This window comes from Mugil cephalus, chromosome 1, assembly GCF_022458985.1.
Source record: "Mugil cephalus isolate CIBA_MC_2020 chromosome 1, CIBA_Mcephalus_1.1, whole genome shotgun sequence".
NCBI lineage: Eukaryota > Metazoa > Chordata > Actinopteri > Mugiliformes > Mugilidae > Mugil > Mugil cephalus.
The window spans coordinates 50616287-50622770 of record NC_061770.1 but is presented as its reverse complement, the minus strand read 5'-3'; the positions used below and the strand labels follow the sequence as shown (position 1 = coordinate 50622770).

The window sequence follows — 6484 nt, the reverse complement described above, 5'->3', positions numbered from 1 at the left end:
CAAGGAGCTGTAAAACCCATATATACTGCTTATCCTATTATGTCTAAAATCAAAATATTTGCTGCTAAAAAAGGCTGGTGTATTAAGCAATAAGTCGATCAAACACACAAACGCACACCTACACACACCTTGATAAAGTTTTAGGCTGTTCCAAAATTCATACTGCCCAAAAATTAAATATGTCCCAATGCGGTGTTCAAATGATAATATGAACTCTAACTTTGGATATGAATTATATTATTATTATATTACATAGAATCCCAGATAATGCCGTTCTGCTATGATGTGCAAATGGTCTGAAGCTCAGACGTTACTGTATGGGACCAGAAGGCAACTCGTGGTAGGTGAAGCGAGTCGGAGTCTGCACTACCTGCCCTATCTCTCTCTCTCTCTCTCTCTCTCTCTCTCTCTCTCTCTATCTATCTATCTATCTCTCCCTCTCTCTGTCCCTCCCTCATTCAGCTTCAGTCAGAAAGGAGTCCTGCATCGCCTCTCTCATCCCGTCACCGTTTATCTCTTCGGGGTTTAAACTTTCCTCGAAAGACACGGATCTTTTCAGCATATACGAAATACACAAAACAGCTATTTTTTGTTTGTTTTTGTTTTTTCCCCTCTTAACTCAAAAAAAGACTCATTGTCGCTCGTGAGAGGTGCGGGAAGCGTCTCTGTGCGCGCCACAACGGACAGCAAAAAAAAAAAAAAAAAACGTGCCCGGTGCGTCCAGCCTGGTCCTCCGCCGCTGCGCCCGGGAGGCGGACCGAAACCGGCCGTGGACTCTGCGTGATGCCACTAACAGACTCGGGAGACTGATTCCTCGACGCTAGGAGAGAGGACATGGACATACTGACGCACTGTAGCCAGCGATGAACAACAAAGGAGGATGTTGCTATAAATAAAAGCAGAAAGAAAGAAAGACGGCACAAACGGCCAGGGCGCACATTAAACGGGTGAGTACACATGTTTAGTTTCATGTCCACTCCTGAAATACTTGGCGCGCTCTTGTTTCTTTGACGCGACAAAGAAGTTATTCTTCACACTGTAGAGTTCATTTAACGAGTTCGTAGTTTAAACTTCGAAGAAATTAACATTTGCCATGATACGTAGGAGAATATGGCCGATGGAGAGAACATGCAGTAGGAGTCCAACATCACAGTCTAACAGTGTAAGCTAAGAAATAAGTAGCATGTGTCTAATTTGGGTAACCTGAACGCATCACTGGATTTGCGGGTGACTCAAACAGTTACCAGCTGTTGTGGAGAGCTGCGTTTTACGCATCGCATCATCTGATGCGCCGGAAAAAAAACAACCGTATTAAGTGGTTTAATCTGATTTTGAGCATTAATGCCATAGTTTCGCCTTAATCTGGAACCACACAGATGGTTAGAAATTCAGTTCGGGTGGCGGAAATGTGCCACGGTCCAAAACTAATCCACGATCAAGACTAAATCTAGATTCTCTGCGCTGAAGCCAAGCGGTTCAGTTGTCTCTCCCCGTACGAGGAAGATGACGGAAGGAATGCGTGAGCCGCAAAATGTTAATTCATGAGAGGGTGTGTTCAGGTCCGTGACTGTGTGCTGGCTGGGTCTCATTCAGAGAGAGAGGGTGTGGCCGTTCGCGCGTCCGTCCCTTTCTCCGCTGAAGGGTTTCTGCGTCTCGTCCAAGCTCCCGCAGCAAACACCTGCACCAAAACTGTGAATCATATCATCGCCCCCCCCCCCCCACCCCCCCACCCCCAACCAACTCTCTCTCTACGTGTGTGAGCGCCTCAGTGCGCGTCTGTTTATTCACTGAACGTCCCCTAATCCACCTGTCTCCAGGGAGGATTAAAGCGCCTGGGACATTTTGGACCATTTTTTTCCCTCTTTGTTATTCTCCTCCGCCTTTAACAACATAATCTGCGAGACAAAACAAAACAACAAAGAGGTTGATTCCTTCAGTTACTTCCAAGAGATGGGGCCACAAGTATACGCAGCATGTGATGAAGGCGTTTATCCAAAGTACCTGGCCGTGCCTTCGCTGCAAATCCACAGTATTTAGCGGCCAAGATTGCTTGGCTCCTCTGATGGGACGTCAAACTCTTGACGCGCGCCAGTTTGGAGCGATTGTGGCTGCAAAACCAGTCCCTACCCAGAAAACACCAAACAACCACAGCCACGTTTAAAGCACATTTTGGATACTTTCAAACATTTTAACTGATCTATTATTCCGACTCTCACACGTCGGCTAAAATCAATGCATGATGAAGAAAAATGTTTGTCCTTTATCGCAGGCGCGCTCTCTTTGGGTTGCTCCTCCTCTCCATCTCCCTCCTTCAGCCTCTGTTCAGACTGTTTCAATTCGGCGTGCCTTATTGGCATGAAAATGGATAGAGATGACGGCAAGGAATCAAGATGGATGGTGTTGTCCTTGCTCGGTGTTTGCCCCCTCCCCCCGCTTCATTGTATTTATTCATTTTTGGTTTAATGCAACCGTTGCTCCGTCGAGGTTGAGGGTTTGAGGAAGGGCCCCGCTTACTACGTCATTTCATTCATCCCCCGTGTTCTTGGGCAGACCTTGTCTCAGGCCGCTGACAGTGGACGTCTTGACAGTCGCGGTTATGCAATGTAATCTTTTCACACATGCGGAGACGTGCCGTGCAGATGGATAACGGTTAGAACATGCTCAGTGGTTCACAATGACCCCCCATCATATTGGGCTATGTCAGACACACATGTGAGAGTGTGGCTTACAGTGTTCCAGAAAAAAATACAATAACCTCATTACCCAATCACATCCAAAACACATAATGTCACCATCTCAATCAGAGGCAGACTGATGCAAATTGGAAGGAATTACAATCAGACCAAGAGAGGTGATGACACCCTGTTTAATACCAGCTCCTAATAACCGTGGTTGGTGTGTTTTTCCCCCTCTTTGGTGGAAATAAATCCATTCTTTCTGATCATTTTCTAGGCCAGAGAGACAAAAACAAACAAGCGGATTGATTTGTTAACACAGTTACGGAGCAGCCGCGGAGGAGGAACGCACACTTCCAACCTCCACAGCTCCCACAAAGTGCTTGTCAGAAGTGGGATTTGAACCCACGTCTCTGGGGAAGACTGGTTACACCCAAGATAGATGGTGCCGGAATCAGCGTGGGTAGACAACGGAAACGTCTCAGTCATTTCCTTCGAGTTCTCAGTGAAGTTGGGTATAAACATGCCCCAAGACTGATGTTTCGGGCCATGTGAGCACATGTGTCTTATCATTTCATCTTATTTAGCGACCATGTCCCGGTAACTTTGCAGAATCAGCTAAGAATCTCTAGCCGAGGAAATATTCTGCCATGAGAGCATATCCAGACTGCAGATCTGATTAGATAAATGCACATTAACATACCTCTCTGTCTGGCACTCACAGATATACCCCGTATAGCCTGAGGAACCCTCCGTTTGAAAATGCCACATCTATCCATCTCATATCTTATCTGATTTGCAGAACTAATCAGAAGATCAGCAGGCTTGACATAACGCCTCGAACTGTTTCTCTTTCTTTTTCAGTCCATAGCGAAATACGCATAAAATGGAACAATATCTGCAGAGGGTGAGATCAGAGGGCCAGAATCCAGGAGGAAAATGGATTTTTCGAGATGGAGCCTGTAATTCGGGGAATGGAGTGTGATTGTGTGGCAGGCGTGTGGTGTATGGCAAACACGGGTATGCAAACATTAGTACACAAATGTGTGCAGTGTTTAAAGCAATAGCAATGATTCCTGTAACTTTGCGAGGTCTAATTTCTGAGTTTAGAAATGGGTTGAGAATATTCTGTGGGCTTTAGCTTTCAAGGATTCATAATGCTTGTGTGACTGTTGACCAGTGTCAGATCCTTCTTCATGCTCACCTTTCAGACTTTAGAAATGGACTGATGTCGCCCCGCAATATTTTTCAGGGGCCGTATCACTGAGCAATCGGCCGAGTGTGTAGAGGCGTGAATGGAGCCGACGCCTAACCTTATTTCTCAAGCACTCTCTGTTCACTCCTTGCATAACTGCTTTTGTCACTTTTTGTTCCGGGCACAGCACACTGAAGGACTTTGACTTGCAAAAAAGAGCACGTTTTTATTCTGTGTGATTCTCAACCATTCTTGCGATGGGAGGTTATTTGCCACAGCTTCAAATGTGGACATGTGTGAACGCTTATGTCTGGGGACATGAGGTGACACTTTGCCTATGTCTTTCTAACACACGTTTCACACACCTTCAGATGACTTCTATCTTTTCCTTCAAGGATTAAAAGAAATACTCTGTACACCATCAAATGTGGTTTTATAAACTTGAGATGAAGATTACAGGCTGAAAAAAAAAATGATGTTCATCAGGACAAATAGCTCCATCAAGTCTTGTTTTACTTCGTCAGGTCTTCAGTTGGCCACTGCTTATCATAGTGTACTCTGATCACATGACAGGAGGCAGGAAATCATCGTAAAATCAGTAGACCGTGTAAAGATATGCATGTTTGTTAATCGTAATTCATCTTGCTGCTGTAGGTGTTGTGTTTGGATCAAGGTACGAAGTTCCCTCATGGACTGGCACTGACTGTGCTCTTAATTTTCTATGTTTTGTTTGAGCAGGTATTTTGTTGGTCCTTGTCAGATCAAATTCAATATGGTGAACCTGTGAAGACCTCGAAAACCGAGATCAGATTCCAGGAGTTTTAAAATCCACATACTTAAGGAGAGACTTCACAAATATCCATTCCTCTGATCTCAAACTCAAAGTCTCAATCTCAGATTGTGGTGCCAGATTAGGGTAGAGCGTTTAATACACCGCCCCGTGTGGCTTCAAAGGGACATGGATGTAAACTAAACCCTTAATCCTCTACTTTCTTCTTTCAGTTTTATTGGTGGTTGGTGTTGATTCTTCACTCAGAATTGGAGGTGAGATATATTATGTACCGATCAGGCACAACATTATGACCACCTTCCTAATACTGTACAAGTTGTACAGTATTAGCTGTACCAAAACAGCTGTAACTCATCAGAGTATGGACATGAGTCTTCTGAGGGTGTCTGTGGTGTCTGGGAACAGAATGTTGTTAGTTAGATGATCTAGAGAAGGCCAGGTCAACACCTTGTGGTGTTCTTCATGTTTTTTGAGTCAGGCTGGATCCTGCTAGGGATGGCGAGTGTCATTGCTGTGGGGTGGTGGTGCCTGGTCTGGTCTAGGTGGGTGGTACATGACTAAATAACATCCATGATGTGGCTGATCAGTGTATATTAATTTTTACAGTTGTTGCTTTGATATGTCAATGTCTGATACTGAGTTGTCACAAGATGGTCAGTGTTATTTACTTGGTTTTGCCTGTATGTTTTCATAATGATTCATAATGGAGGCATGCTTCAAGTGGTTGACCAAAAACAACAGAGTGGGTCAGCTGACCAGTTAAAGCAAAAATGAGCTTTTACAACCATTTGGATGCTCACTAAATTTGGCAGATTGAGTGCTGTAGCCTTTTTAAGTAACACCAGGAGGAACGCAACATGTACATTTCTTATTTGCTTTAAAAACTTGATAAAAATGGAAGAGTTTTATTGCACAAAACTGACAGCAAACCTAGAGAGAAGCACTTTTCTCTGCTCTTCTTTTCACCCATGTCAAAGATCTCTCCAGCTTGTTATTTTTCTGTCTGAATACATTTTGCAAACCTGAGTCTTGATTGCCTGAGAGCACTCTTGCGTTGTTGCCATATGAATCATTTTCAGATTTACCTCTCCTCTTTATGCTTCCCGCTGATCACGCGTCCTCATAAGCACGAGCTTTCGCCCTGTGTGTGTGTTCAGAGCTTGATTCAGTCATTCAGCGGAAGAGGATTTCATTTGGCTGAATTGCCTCAGTGTCTCTTGGCCAAGACCCACAAGATTAAAGTGACAATCAGTCATGTGAAACGACAACTGCAACTGGCGCCTCTGCCGCTGCCCCCCTCTGTGTACACTAGCAACCTGTCAAGGGACGCAACTCACGGGATCACAGATGGGAGCTTTAACCTCCAGTGGTGGGTAGACAAACCTCCTCAACTGCAAATCAATTGCTTTAGCTGCTACTCCTACGCTGCCCTGCCCCCTCCAAATGGAATACAGAGATAAATATAGAGGCTTCTTCGGCCTGATTACGTCTTTGAAGTAATGAGGAGATGGATTTTTGTGTGTATGTGTGTGTAAATTGGGGTTTTCCAGCTATGATTGACTCGTGACGGCTGAGTAAGATCCTAAAAATGGTATCCATTATTAGCTGAATGACATTTGTCCTGTGTGATCCAATCACCACCACATTCTGTTGGCAGTGTGAACACGCAATGTGTCCTGGATCACATTAAAAACCTCTCACTCAACTGGGGTGGTGGTCTTCATAAGCCACTATACTAAATGATGTAGGAGAAAGTATTGTAATTGTTCATTAATAATGAGTGCCTTTTAAATTATCCTGTCCTTACAGCTGGTAACTTACTAA

At 44.4% G+C, this 6484-nt stretch overlaps 1 protein-coding gene across 2 annotated transcripts in view; it reads left to right on the top strand.

Annotated features, from left to right (window-relative positions):
* Window positions 1-323: 323 nt before the first annotated feature.
* The window catches only part of htr2cl1 (5-hydroxytryptamine (serotonin) receptor 2C, G protein-coupled-like 1), a 147889-nt gene continuing 141728 nt past the window's right edge, over window positions 324-6484 (top strand). For both annotated transcript variants that reach the window (XM_047571894.1, XM_047571886.1), the window contains exon 1: window positions 324-947. The gene's annotated coding sequence lies outside the window, so the exon portion shown is untranslated. The remainder of the gene's footprint in view (window positions 948-6484) is intronic.